The sequence below is a fragment of the Rhinoderma darwinii genome (assembly GCF_050947455.1).
Source record: "Rhinoderma darwinii isolate aRhiDar2 chromosome 5 unlocalized genomic scaffold, aRhiDar2.hap1 SUPER_5_unloc_31, whole genome shotgun sequence".
Classification (NCBI taxonomy): Eukaryota; Metazoa; Chordata; class Amphibia; order Anura; family Rhinodermatidae; genus Rhinoderma; species Rhinoderma darwinii.
The window spans coordinates 1-20,458 of NW_027461789.1; the positions used below are offsets into that span (position 1 = coordinate 1).

General features: G+C 47.8%; 13 non-coding genes and 1 pseudogene across 13 annotated transcripts; all 14 read left to right on the forward strand.

Moving 5' to 3' along the window:
* LOC142689719 (U2 spliceosomal RNA) lies at positions 1-97 on the forward strand (annotated as a pseudogene; the record flags this gene model as incomplete).
* Positions 98-1,374: 1,277 nt separating this feature from the next.
* LOC142689507 (U2 spliceosomal RNA) lies at positions 1,375-1,565 on the forward strand. The gene has a single exon (XR_012858374.1). It is a non-coding gene; the product is annotated as a U2 spliceosomal RNA (small nuclear RNA).
* A 1,284-nt stretch (positions 1,566-2,849) lies between these two features.
* Positions 2,850-3,040, forward strand: LOC142689519 (U2 spliceosomal RNA). The gene has a single exon (XR_012858385.1). It is a non-coding gene; the product is annotated as a U2 spliceosomal RNA (small nuclear RNA).
* Positions 3,041-4,296: 1,256 nt separating this feature from the next.
* LOC142689531 (U2 spliceosomal RNA) lies at positions 4,297-4,487 on the forward strand. Its single transcript, XR_012858396.1, has one exon. It is a non-coding gene; the product is annotated as a U2 spliceosomal RNA (small nuclear RNA).
* Positions 4,488-5,771: 1,284 nt separating this feature from the next.
* LOC142689543 (U2 spliceosomal RNA) lies at positions 5,772-5,962 on the forward strand. The gene has a single exon (XR_012858407.1). It is a non-coding gene; the product is annotated as a U2 spliceosomal RNA (small nuclear RNA).
* Positions 5,963-7,254: 1,292 nt separating this feature from the next.
* Positions 7,255-7,445, forward strand: LOC142689556 (U2 spliceosomal RNA). The gene has a single exon (XR_012858418.1). It is a non-coding gene; the product is annotated as a U2 spliceosomal RNA (small nuclear RNA).
* Positions 7,446-8,729: 1,284 nt separating this feature from the next.
* Positions 8,730-8,920, forward strand: LOC142689568 (U2 spliceosomal RNA). Its single transcript, XR_012858429.1, has one exon. It is a non-coding gene; the product is annotated as a U2 spliceosomal RNA (small nuclear RNA).
* A 1,288-nt stretch (positions 8,921-10,208) lies between these two features.
* On the forward strand, positions 10,209-10,399 carry LOC142689581 (U2 spliceosomal RNA). Its single transcript, XR_012858440.1, has one exon. It is a non-coding gene; the product is annotated as a U2 spliceosomal RNA (small nuclear RNA).
* A 1,296-nt stretch (positions 10,400-11,695) lies between these two features.
* LOC142689593 (U2 spliceosomal RNA) lies at positions 11,696-11,886 on the forward strand. The gene has a single exon (XR_012858451.1). It is a non-coding gene; the product is annotated as a U2 spliceosomal RNA (small nuclear RNA).
* Positions 11,887-13,178: 1,292 nt separating this feature from the next.
* LOC142689624 (U2 spliceosomal RNA) lies at positions 13,179-13,369 on the forward strand. Its single transcript, XR_012858479.1, has one exon. It is a non-coding gene; the product is annotated as a U2 spliceosomal RNA (small nuclear RNA).
* Positions 13,370-14,666: 1,297 nt separating this feature from the next.
* LOC142689712 (U2 spliceosomal RNA) lies at positions 14,667-14,857 on the forward strand. The gene has a single exon (XR_012858559.1). It is a non-coding gene; the product is annotated as a U2 spliceosomal RNA (small nuclear RNA).
* Positions 14,858-16,142: 1,285 nt separating this feature from the next.
* On the forward strand, positions 16,143-16,333 carry LOC142689605 (U2 spliceosomal RNA). The gene has a single exon (XR_012858462.1). It is a non-coding gene; the product is annotated as a U2 spliceosomal RNA (small nuclear RNA).
* Positions 16,334-17,621: 1,288 nt separating this feature from the next.
* LOC142689617 (U2 spliceosomal RNA) lies at positions 17,622-17,812 on the forward strand. Its single transcript, XR_012858473.1, has one exon. It is a non-coding gene; the product is annotated as a U2 spliceosomal RNA (small nuclear RNA).
* A 1,292-nt stretch (positions 17,813-19,104) lies between these two features.
* On the forward strand, positions 19,105-19,295 carry LOC142689630 (U2 spliceosomal RNA). The gene has a single exon (XR_012858485.1). It is a non-coding gene; the product is annotated as a U2 spliceosomal RNA (small nuclear RNA).
* The last annotated feature ends 1,163 nt before the right edge of the window (positions 19,296-20,458 follow it).

Genomic DNA, 20,458 nt, shown 5'->3' on the forward strand with positions numbered 1-20,458 from the left:
ATGGATTTTTAGAACAGGGAGATGGAAATAGAGCTTGCTCTGTCCACTCCACGCATTGACCTGGTATTGCAGTATTTCCAGGACCGGTGCACCCTTTCCTTATGTGTTGACTAAAAGCAGATTCCAAAAGTGTTTTTTGTCTTTGCTATTGTTTCTGTCTTTCTGAAGGGATCTCCCCTTTTAATCCCATTATTTCAACACCTGTTGGACAATGCATGAGTGATAATGAGCTCATTGATTAAATGCAATTAATGAATAGATTGCCACCTCTTGTTGTGTGTCGTCTGTGTTTCTGTGTTTCCGGCATTTCACATTGGAACACCTCATTCACCTTCCTTGTCTTCTCTCCGCCCTCCCTTTTAGGTAAGTTAAAGAGCTGCACCTGAGCCAGCCACTTGATTGATTGATTGATTGATTGATTGATTGATTGATTGATGCAGCACAACAGTCAAATAGTGGAGTGGAGTAGGGGAACAGCAAACAGCCAATAAAGCAGCCCGCCCGCTCGCCTGCCCGCCACAATGGACCTACCTGTGTACACTAGATGGATGTGATGGAATGTACTGTCGTCCCTACATTTCAAGAAGAAGTAAGAATTGCAGTTGCAACAAAGCCTTGCTTGCCTACAAAGAGAGCAGCAATTTGGATTTGTTACTATGTTACCTAGAAGAATAACAAACTGTGCAAGGATGGAGGTTGTAGGAGCAAGGAGAAGTTGTCTGTAAAGTTGGTGGATGCCTATTTTCCATTTTGCAGTCCCTTGTCTCCCTCTTGTGGCCTCCTGGAGGCAACTAGCTGTGCAAAAAAAAGACAGCCTGGCGGCCGGCTGTTGCAGTGTTGCCCTCTCAGGCAACACTGAGTGACTGACTGAGCCTCACCGTCTTATATAAAGTTCAGACGGAACTTTGCACGTGTCATAGTGGAGCCCTCAGGATTCCAGAGCCAGCTTTCTGACATCATAATGGGGCCTCAGAGATAAAAGCCTGGGCCCAGGCAGTGTTGGTCAGTGCTGCTCAGCAGGCAGCACTGGACTGGACTGGATTACAGCTGATACAAGGTGTGAAGGAACAAGGGGTGGCTGTGGGCATGCACTTGCTGCCGCTGCCAGTGTTTATCTGCATGGCAGCAGGGCATTTGGGCGTTGCCAGGAAGGCGTTTTTATGTAGATTCCTCCTCTTTCAGCACTGCATTGTGGTGCAAGCAAAAGAAGCAAATCCTGTCTGGCTTCCTCTCCGGCCTTTATTCACCTCCCGTGTAGCTGTGAGTGTGTGAGCCTGCAGGGCCCCATGGAATTGCCTAGAAGTAGGCTGAATCGCTGCAAGGGCTGAACAGCAGTATCGGGCAGGCTCGGGCAACGCGCGGCCCGTTCGGGTTATCGCTTCTCGGCCTTTTGGCTAAGATCAAGTGTAGTATCTGTTCTTATCAGTTTAATATCTGATACGTCCCCTATCTGGGGACCATATATTAAATGGATTTTTAGAACAGGGAGATGGAAATAGAGCTTGCTCTGTCCACTCCACGCATTGACCTGGTATTGCAGTATTTCCAGGACCGGTGCACCCTTTCCTTATGTGTTGACTAAAAGCAGATTCCAAAAGTGTTTTTTGTCTTTGCTATTGTTTCTGTCTTTCTGAAGGGATCTCCCCTTTTAATCCCATTATTTCAACACCTGTTGGACAATGCATGAGTGATAATGAGCTCATTGATTAAATGCAATTAATGAATAGATTGCCACCTCTTGTTGTGTGTCGTCTGTGTTTCTGTGTTTCCGGCATTTCACATTGGAACACCTCATTCACCTTCCTTGTCTTCTCTCCGCCCTCCCTTTTAGGTAAGTTAAAGAGCTGCACCTGAGCCAGCCACTGATTGATTGATTGATTGATTGATTGATTGATTGATTGATTGATTGATGCAGCACAACAGTCAAATAGTGGAGTGGAGTAGGGGAACAGCAAACAGCCAATAAAGCAGCCCGCCCGCTCGCCTGCCCGCCACAATGGACCTACCTGTGTACACTAGATGGATGTGATGGAATGTACTGTCGTCCCTACATTTCAAGAAGAAGTAAGAATTGCAGTTGCAACAAAGCCTTGCTTGCCTACAAAGAGAGCAGCAATTTGGATTTGTTACTATGTTACCTAGAAGAATAACAAACTGTGCAAGGATGGAGGTTGTAGGAGCAAGGAGAAGTTGTCTGTAAAGTTGGTGGATGCCTATTTTCCATTTTGCAGTCCCTTGTCTCCCTCTTGTGGCCTCCTGGAGGCAACTAGCTGTGCAAAAAAAAGACAGCCTGGCGGCCGGCTGTTGCAGTGTTGCCCTCTCAGGCAACACTGAGTGACTGACTGAGCCTCACCGTCTTATATAAAGTTCAGACGGAACTTTGCACGTGTCATAGTGGAGCCCTCAGGATTCCAGAGCCAGCTTTCTGACATCATAATGGGGCCTCAGAGATAAAAGCCTGGGCCCAGGCAGTGTTGGTCAGTGCTGCTCAGCAGGCAGCACTGGACTGGACTGGATTACAGCTGATACAAGGTGTGAAGGAACAAGGGGTGGCTGTGGGCATGCACTTGCTGCCGCTGCCAGTGTTTATCTGCATGGCAGCAGGGCATTTGGGCGTTGCCAGGAAGGCGTTTTTATGTAGATTCCTCCTCTTTCAGCACTGCATTGTGGTGCAAGCAAAAGAAGCAAATCCTGTCTGGCTTCCTCTCCGGCCTTTATTCACCTCCCGTGTAGCTGTGAGTGTGTGAGCCTGCAGGGCCCCATGGAATTGCCTAGAAGTAGGCTGAATCGCTGCAAGGGCTGAACAGCAGTATCGGGCAGGCTCGGGCAACGCGCGGCCCGTTCGGGTTATCGCTTCTCGGCCTTTTGGCTAAGATCAAGTGTAGTATCTGTTCTTATCAGTTTAATATCTGATACGTCCCCTATCTGGGGACCATATATTAAATGGATTTTTAGAACAGGGAGATGGAAATAGAGCTTGCTCTGTCCACTCCACGCATTGACCTGGTATTGCAGTATTTCCAGGACCGGTGCACCCTTTCCTTATGTGTTGACTAAAAGCAGATTCCAAAAGTGTTTTTTGTCTTTGCTATTGTTTCTGTCTTTCTGAAGGGATCTCCCCTTTTAATCCCATTATTTCAACACCTGTTGGACAATGCATGAGTGATAATGAGCTCATTGATTAAATGCAATTAATGAATAGATTGCCACCTCTTGTTGTGTGTCGTCTGTGTTTCTGTGTTTCCGGCATTTCACATTGGAACACCTCATTCACCTTCCTTGTCTTCTCTCCGCCCTCCCTTTTAGGTAAGTTAAAGAGCTGCACCTGAGCCAGCCACTGATTGATTGATTGATTGATGCAGCACAACAGTCAAATAGTGGAGTGGAGTAGGGGAACAGCAAACAGCCAATAAAGCAGCCCGCCCGCTCGCCTGCCCGCCACAATGGACCTACCTGTGTACACTAGATGGATGTGATGGAATGTACTGTCGTCCCTACATTTCAAGAAGAAGTAAGAATTGCAGTTGCAACAAAGCCTTGCTTGCCTACAAAGAGAGCAGCAATTTGGATTTGTTACTATGTTACCTAGAAGAATAACAAACTGTGCAAGGATGGAGGTTGTAGGAGCAAGGAGAAGTTGTCTGTAAAGTTGGTGGATGCCTATTTTCCATTTTGCAGTCCCTTGTCTCCCTCTTGTGGCCTCCTGGAGGCAACTAGCTGTGCAAAAAAAAGACAGCCTGGCGGCCGGCTGTTGCAGTGTTGCCCTCTCAGGCAACACTGAGTGACTGACTGAGCCTCACCGTCTTATATAAAGTTCAGACGGAACTTTGCACGTGTCATAGTGGAGCCCTCAGGATTCCAGAGCCAGCTTTCTGACATCATAATGGGGCCTCAGAGATAAAAGCCTGGGCCCAGGCAGTGTTGGTCAGTGCTGCTCAGCAGGCAGCACTGGACTGGACTGGATTACAGCTGATACAAGGTGTGAAGGAACAAGGGGTGGCTGTGGGCATGCACTTGCTGCCGCTGCCAGTGTTTATCTGCATGGCAGCAGGGCATTTGGGCGTTGCCAGGAAGGCGTTTTTATGTAGATTCCTCCTCTTTCAGCACTGCATTGTGGTGCAAGCAAAAGAAGCAAATCCTGTCTGGCTTCCTCTCCGGCCTTTATTCACCTCCCGTGTAGCTGTGAGTGTGTGAGCCTGCAGGGCCCCATGGAATTGCCTAGAAGTAGGCTGAATCGCTGCAAGGGCTGAACAGCAGTATCGGGCAGGCTCGGGCAACGCGCGGCCCGTTCGGGTTATCGCTTCTCGGCCTTTTGGCTAAGATCAAGTGTAGTATCTGTTCTTATCAGTTTAATATCTGATACGTCCCCTATCTGGGGACCATATATTAAATGGATTTTTAGAACAGGGAGATGGAAATAGAGCTTGCTCTGTCCACTCCACGCATTGACCTGGTATTGCAGTATTTCCAGGACCGGTGCACCCTTTCCTTATGTGTTGACTAAAAGCAGATTCCAAAAGTGTTTTTTGTCTTTGCTATTGTTTCTGTCTTTCTGAAGGGATCTCCCCTTTTAATCCCATTATTTCAACACCTGTTGGACAATGCATGAGTGATAATGAGCTCATTGATTAAATGCAATTAATGAATAGATTGCCACCTCTTGTTGTGTGTCGTCTGTGTTTCTGTGTTTCCGGCATTTCACATTGGAACACCTCATTCACCTTCCTTGTCTTCTCTCCGCCCTCCCTTTTAGGTAAGTTAAAGAGCTGCACCTGAGCCAGCCACTGATTGATTGATTGATTGATTGATTGATTGATTGATTGATTGATTGATGCAGCACAACAGTCAAATAGTGGAGTGGAGTAGGGGAACAGCAAACAGCCAATAAAGCAGCCCGCCCGCTCGCCTGCCCGCCACAATGGACCTACCTGTGTACACTAGATGGATGTGATGGAATGTACTGTCGTCCCTACATTTCAAGAAGAAGTAAGAATTGCAGTTGCAACAAAGCCTTGCTTGCCTACAAAGAGAGCAGCAATTTGGATTTGTTACTATGTTACCTAGAAGAATAACAAACTGTGCAAGGATGGAGGTTGTAGGAGCAAGGAGAAGTTGTCTGTAAAGTTGGTGGATGCCTATTTTCCATTTTGCAGTCCCTTGTCTCCCTCTTGTGGCCTCCTGGAGGCAACTAGCTGTGCAAAAAAAAGACAGCCTGGCGGCCGGCTGTTGCAGTGTTGCCCTCTCAGGCAACACTGAGTGACTGACTGAGCCTCACCGTCTTATATAAAGTTCAGACGGAACTTTGCACGTGTCATAGTGGAGCCCTCAGGATTCCAGAGCCAGCTTTCTGACATCATAATGGGGCCTCAGAGATAAAAGCCTGGGCCCAGGCAGTGTTGGTCAGTGCTGCTCAGCAGGCAGCACTGGACTGGACTGGATTACAGCTGATACAAGGTGTGAAGGAACAAGGGGTGGCTGTGGGCATGCACTTGCTGCCGCTGCCAGTGTTTATCTGCATGGCAGCAGGGCATTTGGGCGTTGCCAGGAAGGCGTTTTTATGTAGATTCCTCCTCTTTCAGCACTGCATTGTGGTGCAAGCAAAAGAAGCAAATCCTGTCTGGCTTCCTCTCCGGCCTTTATTCACCTCCCGTGTAGCTGTGAGTGTGTGAGCCTGCAGGGCCCCATGGAATTGCCTAGAAGTAGGCTGAATCGCTGCAAGGGCTGAACAGCAGTATCGGGCAGGCTCGGGCAACGCGCGGCCCGTTCGGGTTATCGCTTCTCGGCCTTTTGGCTAAGATCAAGTGTAGTATCTGTTCTTATCAGTTTAATATCTGATACGTCCCCTATCTGGGGACCATATATTAAATGGATTTTTAGAACAGGGAGATGGAAATAGAGCTTGCTCTGTCCACTCCACGCATTGACCTGGTATTGCAGTATTTCCAGGACCGGTGCACCCTTTCCTTATGTGTTGACTAAAAGCAGATTCCAAAAGTGTTTTTTGTCTTTGCTATTGTTTCTGTCTTTCTGAAGGGATCTCCCCTTTTAATCCCATTATTTCAACACCTGTTGGACAATGCATGAGTGATAATGAGCTCATTGATTAAATGCAATTAATGAATAGATTGCCACCTCTTGTTGTGTGTCGTCTGTGTTTCTGTGTTTCCGGCATTTCACATTGGAACACCTCATTCACCTTCCTTGTCTTCTCTCCGCCCTCCCTTTTAGGTAAGTTAAAGAGCTGCACCTGAGCCAGCCACTGATTGATTGATTGATTGATTGATTGATTGATTGATTGATTGATTGATTGATTGATGCAGCACAACAGTCAAATAGTGGAGTGGAGTAGGGGAACAGCAAACAGCCAATAAAGCAGCCCGCCCGCTCGCCTGCCCGCCACAATGGACCTACCTGTGTACACTAGATGGATGTGATGGAATGTACTGTCGTCCCTACATTTCAAGAAGAAGTAAGAATTGCAGTTGCAACAAAGCCTTGCTTGCCTACAAAGAGAGCAGCAATTTGGATTTGTTACTATGTTACCTAGAAGAATAACAAACTGTGCAAGGATGGAGGTTGTAGGAGCAAGGAGAAGTTGTCTGTAAAGTTGGTGGATGCCTATTTTCCATTTTGCAGTCCCTTGTCTCCCTCTTGTGGCCTCCTGGAGGCAACTAGCTGTGCAAAAAAAAGACAGCCTGGCGGCCGGCTGTTGCAGTGTTGCCCTCTCAGGCAACACTGAGTGACTGACTGAGCCTCACCGTCTTATATAAAGTTCAGACGGAACTTTGCACGTGTCATAGTGGAGCCCTCAGGATTCCAGAGCCAGCTTTCTGACATCATAATGGGGCCTCAGAGATAAAAGCCTGGGCCCAGGCAGTGTTGGTCAGTGCTGCTCAGCAGGCAGCACTGGACTGGACTGGATTACAGCTGATACAAGGTGTGAAGGAACAAGGGGTGGCTGTGGGCATGCACTTGCTGCCGCTGCCAGTGTTTATCTGCATGGCAGCAGGGCATTTGGGCGTTGCCAGGAAGGCGTTTTTATGTAGATTCCTCCTCTTTCAGCACTGCATTGTGGTGCAAGCAAAAGAAGCAAATCCTGTCTGGCTTCCTCTCCGGCCTTTATTCACCTCCCGTGTAGCTGTGAGTGTGTGAGCCTGCAGGGCCCCATGGAATTGCCTAGAAGTAGGCTGAATCGCTGCAAGGGCTGAACAGCAGTATCGGGCAGGCTCGGGCAACGCGCGGCCCGTTCGGGTTATCGCTTCTCGGCCTTTTGGCTAAGATCAAGTGTAGTATCTGTTCTTATCAGTTTAATATCTGATACGTCCCCTATCTGGGGACCATATATTAAATGGATTTTTAGAACAGGGAGATGGAAATAGAGCTTGCTCTGTCCACTCCACGCATTGACCTGGTATTGCAGTATTTCCAGGACCGGTGCACCCTTTCCTTATGTGTTGACTAAAAGCAGATTCCAAAAGTGTTTTTTGTCTTTGCTATTGTTTCTGTCTTTCTGAAGGGATCTCCCCTTTTAATCCCATTATTTCAACACCTGTTGGACAATGCATGAGTGATAATGAGCTCATTGATTAAATGCAATTAATGAATAGATTGCCACCTCTTGTTGTGTGTCGTCTGTGTTTCTGTGTTTCCGGCATTTCACATTGGAACACCTCATTCACCTTCCTTGTCTTCTCTCCGCCCTCCCTTTTAGGTAAGTTAAAGAGCTGCACCTGAGCCAGCCACTGATTGATTGATTGATTGATTGATTGATTGATTGATTGATTGATTGATGCAGCACAACAGTCAAATAGTGGAGTGGAGTAGGGGAACAGCAAACAGCCAATAAAGCAGCCCGCCCGCTCGCCTGCCCGCCACAATGGACCTACCTGTGTACACTAGATGGATGTGATGGAATGTACTGTCGTCCCTACATTTCAAGAAGAAGTAAGAATTGCAGTTGCAACAAAGCCTTGCTTGCCTACAAAGAGAGCAGCAATTTGGATTTGTTACTATGTTACCTAGAAGAATAACAAACTGTGCAAGGATGGAGGTTGTAGGAGCAAGGAGAAGTTGTCTGTAAAGTTGGTGGATGCCTATTTTCCATTTTGCAGTCCCTTGTCTCCCTCTTGTGGCCTCCTGGAGGCAACTAGCTGTGCAAAAAAAAGACAGCCTGGCGGCCGGCTGTTGCAGTGTTGCCCTCTCAGGCAACACTGAGTGACTGACTGAGCCTCACCGTCTTATATAAAGTTCAGACGGAACTTTGCACGTGTCATAGTGGAGCCCTCAGGATTCCAGAGCCAGCTTTCTGACATCATAATGGGGCCTCAGAGATAAAAGCCTGGGCCCAGGCAGTGTTGGTCAGTGCTGCTCAGCAGGCAGCACTGGACTGGACTGGATTACAGCTGATACAAGGTGTGAAGGAACAAGGGGTGGCTGTGGGCATGCATTTGCTGCCGCTGCCAGTGTTTATCTGCATGGCAGCAGGGCATTTGGGCGTTGCCAGGAAGGCGTTTTTATGTAGATTCCTCCTCTTTCAGCACTGCATTGTGGTGCAAGCAAAAGAAGCAAATCCTGTCTGGCTTCCTCTCCGGCCTTTATTCACCTCCCGTGTAGCTGTGAGTGTGTGAGCCTGCAGGGCCCCATGGAATTGCCTAGAAGTAGGCTGAATCGCTGCAAGGGCTGAACAGCAGTATCGGGCAGGCTCGGGCAACGCGCGGCCCGTTCGGGTTATCGCTTCTCGGCCTTTTGGCTAAGATCAAGTGTAGTATCTGTTCTTATCAGTTTAATATCTGATACGTCCCCTATCTGGGGACCATATATTAAATGGATTTTTAGAACAGGGAGATGGAAATAGAGCTTGCTCTGTCCACTCCACGCATTGACCTGGTATTGCAGTATTTCCAGGACCGGTGCACCCTTTCCTTATGTGTTGACTAAAAGCAGATTCCAAAAGTGTTTTTTGTCTTTGCTATTGTTTCTGTCTTTCTGAAGGGATCTCCCCTTTTAATCCCATTATTTCAACACCTGTTGGACAATGCATGAGTGATAATGAGCTCATTGATTAAATGCAATTAATGAATAGATTGCCACCTCTTGTTGTGTGTCGTCTGTGTTTCTGTGTTTCCGGCATTTCACATTGGAACACCTCATTCACCTTCCTTGTCTTCTCTCCGCCCTCCCTTTTAGGTAAGTTAAAGAGCTGCACCTGAGCCAGCCACTGATTGATTGATTGATTGATTGATTGATTGATTGATTGATTGATTGATTGATGCAGCACAACAGTCAAATAGTGGAGTGGAGTAGGGGAACAGCAAACAGCCAATAAAGCAGCCCGCCCGCTCGCCTGCCCGCCACAATGGACCTACCTGTGTACACTAGATGGATGTGATGGAATGTACTGTCGTCCCTACATTTCAAGAAGAAGTAAGAATTGCAGTTGCAACAAAGCCTTGCTTGCCTACAAAGAGAGCAGCAATTTGGATTTGTTACTATGTTACCTAGAAGAATAACAAACTGTGCAAGGATGGAGGTTGTAGGAGCAAGGAGAAGTTGTCTGTAAAGTTGGTGGATGCCTATTTTCCATTTTGCAGTCCCTTGTCTCCCTCTTGTGGCCTCCTGGAGGCAACTAGCTGTGCAAAAAAAAGACAGCCTGGCGGCCGGCTGTTGCAGTGTTGCCCTCTCAGGCAACACTGAGTGACTGACTGAGCCTCACCGTCTTATATAAAGTTCAGACGGAACTTTGCACGTGTCATAGTGGAGCCCTCAGGATTCCAGAGCCAGCTTTCTGACATCATAATGGGGCCTCAGAGATAAAAGCCTGGGCCCAGGCAGTGTTGGTCAGTGCTGCTCAGCAGGCAGCACTGGACTGGACTGGATTACAGCTGATACAAGGTGTGAAGGAACAAGGGGTGGCTGTGGGCATGCACTTGCTGCCGCTGCCAGTGTTTATCTGCATGGCAGCAGGGCATTTGGGCGTTGCCAGGAAGGCGTTTTTATGTAGATTCCTCCTCTTTCAGCACTGCATTGTGGTGCAAGCAAAAGAAGCAAATCCTGTCTGGCTTCCTCTCCGGCCTTTATTCACCTCCCGTGTAGCTGTGAGTGTGTGAGCCTGCAGGGCCCCATGGAATTGCCTAGAGGTAGGCTGAATCGCTGCAAGGGCTGAACAGCAGTATCGGGCAGGCTCGGGCAACGCGCGGCCCGTTCGGGTTATCGCTTCTCGGCCTTTTGGCTAAGATCAAGTGTAGTATCTGTTCTTATCAGTTTAATATCTGATACGTCCCCTATCTGGGGACCATATATTAAATGGATTTTTAGAACAGGGAGATGGAAATAGAGCTTGCTCTGTCCACTCCACGCATTGACCTGGTATTGCAGTATTTCCAGGACCGGTGCACCCTTTCCTTATGTATTGACTAAAAGCAGATTCCAAAAGTGTTTTTTGTCTTTGCTATTGTTTCTGTCTTTCTGAAGGGATCTCCCCTTTTAATCCCATTATTTCAACACCTGTTGGACAATGCATGAGTGATAATGAGCTCATTGATTAAATGCAATTAATGAATAGATTGCCACCTCTTGTTGTGTGTCGTCTGTGTTTCTGTGTTTCCGGCATTTCACATTGGAACACCTCATTCACCTTCCTTGTCTTCTCTCCGCCCTCCCTTTTAGGTAAGTTAAAGAGCTGCACCTGAGCCAGCCACTGATTGATTGATTGATTGATTGATTGATTGATTGATTGATTGATTGATTGATTGATTGATGCAGCACAACAGTCAAATAGTGGAGTGGAGTAGGGGAACAGCAAACAGCCAATAAAGCAGCCCGCCCGCTCGCCTGCCCGCCACAATGGACCTACCTGTGTACACTAGATGGATGTGATGGAATGTACTGTCGTCCCTACATTTCAAGAAGAAGTAAGAATTGCAGTTGCAACAAAGCCTTGCTTGCCTACAAAGAGAGCAGCAATTTGGATTTGTTACTATGTTACCTAGAAGAATAACAAACTGTGCAAGGATGGAGGTTGTAGGAGCAAGGAGAAGTTGTCTGTAAAGTTGGTGGATGCCTATTTTCCATTTTGCAGTCCCTTGTCTCCCTCTTGTGGCCTCCTGGAGGCAACTAGCTGTGCAAAAAAAAGACAGCCTGGCGGCCGGCTGTTGCAGTGTTGCCCTCTCAGGCAACACTGAGTGACTGACTGAACCTCACCGTCTTATATAAAGTTCAGACGGAACTTTGCACGTGTCATAGTGGAGCCCTCAGGATTCCAGAGCCAGCTTTCTGACATCATAATGGGGCCTCAGAGATAAAAGCCTGGGCCCAGGCAGTGTTGGTCAGTGCTGCTCAGCAGGCAGCACTGGACTGGACTGGATTACAGCTGATACAAGGTGTGAAGGAACAAGGGGTGGCTGTGGGCATGCACTTGCTGCCGCTGCCAGTGTTTATCTGCATGGCAGCAGGGCATTTGGGCGTTGCCAGGAAGGCGTTTTTATGTAGATTCCTCCTCTTTCAGCACTGCATTGTGGTGCAAGCAAAAGAAGCAAATCCTGTCTGGCTTCCTCTCCGGCCTTTATTCACCTCCCGTGTAGCTGTGAGTGTGTGAGCCTGCAGGGCCCCATGGAATTGCCTAGAAGTAGGCTGAATCGCTGCAAGGGCTGAACAGCAGTATCGGGCAGGCTCGGGCAACGCGCGGCCCGTTCGGGTTATCGCTTCTCGGCCTTTTGGCTAAGATCAAGTGTAGTATCTGTTCTTATCAGTTTAATATCTGATACGTCCCCTATCTGGGGACCATATATTAAATGGATTTTTAGAACAGGGAGATGGAAATAGAGCTTGCTCTGTCCACTCCACGCATTGACCTGGTATTGCAGTATTTCCAGGACCGGTGCACCCTTTCCTTATGTGTTGACTAAAAGCAGATTCCAAAAGTGTTTTTTGTCTTTGCTATTGTTTCTGTCTTTCTGAAGGGATCTCCCCTTTTAATCCCATTATTTCAACACCTGTTGGACAATGCATGAGTGATAATGAGCTCATTGATTAAATGCAATTAATGAATAGATTGCCACCTCTTGTTGTGTGTCGTCTGTGTTTCTGTGTTTCCGGCATTTCACATTGGAACACCTCATTCACCTTCCTTGTCTTCTCTCCGCCCTCCCTTTTAGGTAAGTTAAAGAGCTGCACCTGAGCCAGCCACTGATTGATTGATTGATTGATTGATTGATTGATTGATTGATTGATTGATTGATTGATGCAGCACAACAGTCAAATAGTGGAGTGGAGTAGGGGAACAGCAAACAGCCAATAAAGCAGCCCGCCCGCTCGCCTGCCCGCCACAATGGACTTACCTGTGTACACTAGATGGATGTGATGGAATGTACTGTCGTCCCTACATTTCAAGAAGAAGTAAGAATTGCAGTTGCAACAAAGCCTTGCTTGCCTACAAAGAGAGCAGCAATTTGGATTTGTTACTATGTTACCTAGAAGAATAACAAACTGTGCAAGGATGGAGGTTGTAGGAGCAAGGAGAAGTTGTCTGTAAAGTTGGTGGATGCCTATTTTCCATTTTGCAGTCCCTTGTCTCCCTCTTGTGGCCTCCTGGAGGCAACTAGCTGTGCAAAAAAAAGACAGCCTGGCGGCCGGCTGTTGCAGTGTTGCCCTCTCAGGCAACACTGAGTGACTGACTGAGCCTCACCGTCTTATATAAAGTTCAGACGGAACTTTGCACGTGTCATAGTGGAGCCCTCAGGATTCCAGAGCCAGCTTTCTGACATCATAATGGGGCCTCAGAGATAAAAGCCTGGGCCCAGGCAGTGTTGGTCAGTGCTGCTCAGCAGGCAGCACTGGACTGGACTGGATTACAGCTGATACAAGGTGTGAAGGAACAAGGGGTGGCTGTGGGCATGCACTTGCTGCCGCTGCCAGTGTTTATCTGCATGGCAGCAGGGCATTTGGGCGTTGCCAGGAAGGCGTTTTTATGTAGATTCCTCCTCTTTCAGCACTGCATTGTGGTGCAAGCAAAAGAAGCAAATCCTGTCTGGCTTCCTCTCCGGCCTTTATTCACCTCCCGTGTAGCTGTGAGTGTGTGAGCCTGCAGGGCCCCATGGAATTGCCTAGAAGTAGGCTGAATCGCTGCAAGGGCTGAACAGCAGTATCGGGCAGGCTCGGGCAACGCGCGGCCCGTTCGGGTTATCGCTTCTCGGCCTTTTGGCTAAGATCAAGTGTAGTATCTGTTCTTATCAGTTTAATATCTGATACGTCCCCTATCTGGGGACCATATATTAAATGGATTTTTAGAACAGGGAGATGGAAATAGAGCTTGCTCTGTCCACTCCACGCATTGACCTGGTATTGCAGTATTTCCAGGAGCGGTGCACCCTTTCCTTATGTGTTGACTAAAAGCAGATTCCAAAAGTGTTTTTTTGTCTTTGCTATTGTTTCTGTCTTTCTGAAGGGATCTCCCCTTTTAATCCCATTATTTCAACACCTGTTGGACAATGCATGAGTGATAATGAGCTCATTGATTAAATGCAATTAATGAATAGATTGCCACCTCTTGTTGTGTGTCGTCTGTGTTTCTGTGTTTCCGGCATTTCACATTGGAACACCTCATTCACCTTCCTTGTCTTCTCTCCGCCCTCCCTTTTAGGTAAGTTAAAGAGCTGCACCTGAGCCAGCCACTGATTGATTGATTGATTGATTGATTGATTGATTGATTGATTGATTGATTGATGCAGCACAACAGTCAAATAGTGGAGTGGAGTAGGGGAACAGCAAACAGCCAATAAAGCAGCCCGCCCGCTCGCCTGCCCGCCACAATGGACCTACCTGTGTACACTAGATGGATGTGATGGAATGTACTGTCGTCCCTACATTTCAAGAAGAAGTAAGAATTGCAGTTGCAACAAAGCCTTGCTTGCCTACAAAGAGAGCAGCAATTTGGATTTGTTACTATGTTACCTAGAAGAATAACAAACTGTGCAAGGATGGAGGTTGTAGGAGCAAGGAGAAGTTGTCTGTAAAGTTGGTGGATGCCTATTTTCCATTTTGCAGTCCCTTGTCTCCCTCTTGTGGCCTCCTGGAGGCAACTAGCTGTGCAAAAAAAAGACAGCCTGGCGGCCGGCTGTTGCAGTGTTGCCGTGTTGCCCTCTCAGGCAACACTGAGTGACTGACTGAGCCTCACCGTCTTATATAAAGTTCAGACGGAACTTTGCACGTGTCATAGTGGAGCCCTCAGGATTCCAGAGCCAGCTTTCTGACATCATAATGGGGCCTCAGAGATAAAAGCCTGGGCCCAGGCAGTGTTGGTCAGTGCTGCTCAGCAGGCAGCACTGGACTGGACTGGATTACAGCTGATACAAGGTGTGAAGGAACAAGGGGTGGCTGTGGGCATGCACTTGCTGCCGCTGCCAGTGTTTATCTGCATGGCAGCAGGGCATTTGGGCGTTGCCAGGAAGGCGTTTTTATGTAGATTCCTCCTCTTTCAGCACTGCATTGTGGTGCAAGCAAAAGAAGCAAATCCTGTCTGGCTTCCTCTCCGGCCTTTATTCACCTCCCGTGTAGCTGTGAGTGTGTGAGCCTGCAGGGCCCCATGGAATTGCCTAGAAGTAGGCTGAATCGCTGCAAGGGCTGAACAGCAGTATCGGGCAGGCTCGGGCAACGCGCGGCCCGTTCGGGTTATCGCTTCTCGGCCTTTTGGCTAAAATCAAGTGTAGTATCTGTTCTTATCAGTTTAATATCTGATACGTCCCCTATCTGGGGACCATATATTAAATGGATTTTTAGAACAGGGAGATGGAAATAGAGCTTGCTCTGTCCACTCCACGCATTGACCTGGTATTGCAGTATTTCCAGGACCGGTGCACCCTTTCCTTATGTGTTGACTAAAAGCAGATTCCAAAAGTGTTTTTTGTCTTTGCTATTGTTTCTGTCTTTCTGAAGGGATCTCCCCTTTTAATCCCATTATTTCAACACCTGTTGGACAATGCATGAGTGATAATGAGCTCATTGATTAAATGCAATTAATGAATAGATTGCCACCTCTTGTTGTGTGTCGTCTGTGTTTCTGTGTTTCCGGCATTTCACATTGGAACACCTCATTCACCTTCCTTGTCTTCTCTCCGCCCTCCCTTTTAGGTAAGTTAAAGAGCTGCACCTGAGCCAGCCACTGATTGATTGATTGATTGATTGATTGATTGATTGATTGATTGATTGATGCAGCACAACAGTCAAATAGTGGAGTGGAGTAGGGGAACAGCAAACAGCCAATAAAGCAGCCCGCCCGCTCGCCTGCCCGCCACAATGGACCTACCTGTGTACACTAGATGGATGTGATGGAATGTACTGTCGTCCCTACATTTCAAGAAGAAGTAAGAATTGCAGTTGCAACAAAGCCTTGCTTGCCTACAAAGAGAGCAGCAATTTGGATTTGTTACTATGTTACCTAGAAGAATAACAAACTGTGCAAGGATGGAGGTTGTAGGAGCAAGGAGAAGTTGTCTGTAAAGTTGGTGGATGCCTATTTTCCATTTTGCAGTCCCTTGTCTCCCTCTTGTGGCCTCCTGGAGGCAACTAGCTGTGCAAAAAAAAAGACAGCCTGGCGGCCGGCTGTTGCAGTGTTGCCCTCTCAGGCAACACTGAGTGACTGACTGAGCCTCACCGTCTTATATAAAGTTCAGACGGAACTTTGCACGTGTCATAGTGGAGCCCTCAGGATTCCAGAGCCAGCTTTCTGACATCATAATGGGGCCTCAGAGATAAAAGCCTGGGCCCAGGCAGTGTTGGTCAGTGCTGCTCAGCAGGCAGCACTGGACTGGACTGGATTACAGCTGATACAAGGTGTGAAGGAACAAGGGGTGGCTGTGGGCATGCACTTGCTGCCGCTGCCAGTGTTTATCTGCATGGCAGCAGGGCATTTGGGCGTTGCCAGGAAGGCGTTTTTATGTAGATTCCTCCTCTTTCAGCACTGCATTGTGGTGCAAGCAAAAGAAGCAAATCCTGTCTGGCTTCCTCTCCGGCCTTTATTCACCTCCCGTGTAGCTGTGAGTGTGTGAGCCTGCAGGGCCCCATGGAATTGCCTAGAAGTAGGCTGAATCGCTGCAAGGGCTGAACAGCAGTATCGGGCAGGCTCGGGCAACGCGCGGCCCGTTCGGGTTATCGCTTCTCGGCCTTTTGGCTAAGATCAAGTGTAGTATCTGTTCTTATCAGTTTAATATCTGATACGTCCCCTATCTGGGGACCATATATTAAATGGATTTTTAGAACAGGGAGATGGAAATAGAGCTTGCTCTGTCCACTCCACGCATTGACCTGGTATTGCAGTATTTCCAGGACCGGTGCACCCTTTCCTTATGTGTTGACTAAAAGCAGATTCCAAAAGTGTTTTTTGTCTATGCTATTGTTTCTGTCTTTCTGAAGGGATCTCCCCTTTTAATCCCATTATTTCAACACCTGTTGGACAATGCATGAGTGATAATGAGCTCATTGATTAAATGCAATTAATGAATAGATTGCCACCTCTTGTTGTGTGTCGTCTGTGTTTCTGTGTTTCCGGCATTTCACATTGGAACACCTCATTCACCTTCCTTGTCTTCTCTCCGCCCTCCCTTTTAGGTAAGTTAAAGAGCTGCACCTGAGCCAGCCACTGATTGATTGATTGATTGATTGATTGATTGATTGATTGATTGATTGATTGATGCAGCACAACAGTCAAATAGTGGAGTGGAGTAGGGGAACAGCAAACAGCCAATAAAGCAGCCCGCCCGCTCGCCTGCCCGCCACAATGGACCTACCTGTGTACACTAGATGGATGTGATGGAATGTACTGTCGTCCCTACATTTCAAGAAGAAGTAAGAATTGCAGTTGCAACAAAGCCTTGCTTGCCTACAAAGAGAGCAGCAATTTGGATTTGTTACTATGTTACCTAGAAGAATAACAAACTGTGCAAGGATGGAGGTTGTAGGAGCAAGGAGAAGTTGTCTGTAAAGTTGGTGGATGCCTATTTTCCATTTTGCAGTCCCTTGTCTCCCTCTTGTGGCCTCCTGGAGGCAACTAGCTGTGCAAAAAAAAGACAGCCTGGCGGCCGGCTGTTGCAGTGTTGCCCTCTCAGGCAACACTGAGTGACTGACTGAGCCTCACCGTCTTATATAAAGTTCAGACGGAACTTTGCACGTGTCATAGTGGAGCCCTCAGGATTCCAGAGCCAGCTTTCTGACATCATAATGGGGCCTCAGAGATAAAAGCCTGGGCCCAGGCAGTGTTGGTCAGTGCTGCTCAGCAGGCAGCACTGGACTGGACTGGATTACAGCTGATACAAGGTGTGAAGGAACAAGGGGTGGCTGTGGGCATGCACTTGCTGCCGCTGCCAGTGTTTATCTGCATGGCAGCAGGGCATTTGGGCGTTGCCAGGAAGGCGTTTTTATGTAGATTCCTCCTCTTTCAGCACTGCATTGTGGTGCAAGCAAAAGAAGCAAATCCTGTCTGGCTTCCTCTCCGGCCTTTATTCACCTCCCGTGTAGCTGTGAGTGTGTGAGCCTGCAGGGCCCCATGGAATTGCCTAGAAGTAGGCTGAATCGCTGCAAGGGCTGAACAGCAGTATCGGGCAGGCTCGGGCAACGCGCGGCCCGTTCGGGTTATCGCTTCTCGGCCTTTTGGCTAAGATCAAGTGTAGTATCTGTTCTTATCAGTTTAATATCTGATACGTCCCCTATCTGGGGACCATATATTAAATGGATTTTTAGAACAGGGAGATGGAAATAGAGCTTGCTCTGTCCACTCCACGCATTGACCTGGTATTGCAGTATTTCCAGGACCGGTGCACCCTTTCCTTATGTGTTGACTAAAAGCAGATTCCAAAAGTGTTTTTTGTCTTTGCTATTGTTTCTGTCTTTCTGAAGGGATCTCCCCTTTTAATCCCATTATTTCAACACCTGTTGGACAATGCATGAGTGCTAATGAGCTCATTGATTAAATGCAATTAATGAATAGATTGCCACCTCTTGTTGTGTGTCGTCTGTGTTTCTGTGTTTCCGGCATTTCACATTGGAACACCTCATTCACCTTCCTTGTCTTCTCTCCGCCCTCCCTTTTAGGTAAGTTAAAGAGCTGCACCTGAGCCAGCCACTGATTGATTGATTGATTGATTGATTGATTGATTGATTGATTGATTGATTGATTGATGCAGCACAACAGTCAAATAGTGGAGTGGAGTAGGGGAACAGCAAACAGCCAATAAAGCAGCCCGCCCGCTCGCCTGCCCGCCACAATGGACCTACCTGTGTACACTAGATGGATGTGATGGAATGTACTGTCGTCCCTACATTTCAAGAAGAAGTAAGAATTGCAGTTGCAACAAAGCCTTGCTTGCCTACAAAGAGAGCAGCAATTTGGATTTGTTACTATGTTACCTAGAAGAATAACAAACTGTGCAAGGATGGAGGTTGTAGGAGCAAGGAGAAGTTGTCTGTAAAGTTGGTGGATGCCTATTTTCCATTTTGCAGTCCCTTGTCTCCCTCTTGTGGCCTCCTGGAGGCAACTAGCTGTGCAAAAATAAGACAGCCTGGCGGCCGGCTGTTGCAGTGTTGCCCTCTCAGGCAACACTGAGTGACTGACTGAGCCTCACCGTCTTATATAAAGTTCAGACGGAACTTTGCACGTGTCATAGTGGAGCCCTCAGGATTCCAGAGCCAGCTTTCTGACATCATAATGGGGCCTCAGAGATAAAAGCCTGGGCCCAGGCAGTGTTGGTCAGTGCTGCTCAGCAGGCAGCACTGGACTGGACTGGATTACAGCTGATACAAGGTGTGAAGGAACAAGGGGTGGCTGTGGGCATGCACTTGCTGCCGCTGCCAGTGTTTATCTGCATGGCAGCAGGGCATTTGGGCGTTGCCAGGAAGGCGTTTTTATGTAGATTCCTCCTCTTTCAGCACTGCATTGTGGTGCAAGCAAAAGAAGCAAATCCTGTCTGGCTTCCTCTCCGGCCTTTATTCACCTCCCGTGTAGCTGTGAGTGTGTGAGCCTGCAGGGCCCCATGGAATTGCCTAGAAGTAGGCTGAATCGCTGCAAGGGCTGAACAGCAGTATCGGGCAGGCTCGGGCAACGCGCGGCCCGTTCGGGTTATCGCTTCTCGGCCTTTTGGCTAAGATCAAGTGTAGTATCTGTTCTTATCAGTTTAATATCTGATACGTCCCCTATCTGGGGACCATATATTAAATGGATTTTTAGAACAGGGAGATGGAAATAGAGCTTGCTCTGTCCACTCCACGCATTGACCTGGTATTGCAGTATTTCCAGGACCGGTGCACCCTTTCCTTATGTGTTGACTAAAAGCAGATTCCAAAAGTGTTTTTTGTCTATGCTATTGTTTCTGTCTTTCTGAAGGGATCTCCCCTTTTAATCCCATTATTTCAACACCTGTTGGACAATGCATGAGTGATAATGAGCTCATTGATTAAATGCAATTAATGAATAGATTGCCACCTCTTGTTGTGTGTCGTCTGTGTTTCTGTGTTTCCGGCATTTCACATTGGAACACCTCATTCACCTTCCTTGTCTTCTCTCCGCCCTCCCTTTTAGGTAAGTTAAAGAGCTGCACCTGAGCCAGCCACTGATTGATTGATTGATTGATTGATTGATTGATTGATTGATTGATTGATTGATTGATTGATTGATGCAGCACAACAGTCAAATAGTGGAGTGGAGTAGGGGAACAGCAAACAGCCAATAAAGCAGCCCGCCCGCTCGCCTGCCCGCCACAATGGACCTACCTGTGTACACTAGATGGATGTGATGGAATGTACTGTCGTCCCTACATTTCAAGAAGAAGTAAGAATTGCAGTTGCAACAAAGCCTTGCTTGCCTACAAAGAGAGCAGCAATTTGGATTTGTTACTATGTTACCTAGAAGAATAACAAACTGTGCAAGGATGGAGGTTGTAGGAGCAAGGAGAAGTTGTCTGTAAAGTTGGTGGATGCCTATTTTCCATTTTGCAGTCCCTTGTCTCCCTCTTGTGGCCTCCTGGAGGCAACTAGCTGTGCAAAAAAAAGACAGCCTGGCGGCCGGCTGTTGCAGTGTTGCCCTCTCAGGCAACACTGAGTGACTGACTGAGCCTCACCGTCTTATATAAAGTTCAGACGGAACTTTGCACGTGTCATAGTGGAGCCCTCAGGATTCCAGAGCCAGCTTTCTGACATCATAATGGGGCCTCAGAGATAAAAGCCTGGGCCCAGGCAGTGTTGGTCAGTGCTGCTCAGCAGGCAGCACTGGACTGGACTGGATTACAGCTGATACAAGGTGTGAAGGAACAAGGGGTGGCTGTGGGCATGCACTTGCTGCCGCTGCCAGTGTTTATCTGCATGGCAGCAGGGCATTTGGGCGTTGCCAGGAAGGCGTTTTTATGTAGATTCCTCCTCTTTCAGCACTGCATTGTGGTGCAAGCAAAAGAAGCAAATCCTGTCTGGCTTCCTCTCCGGC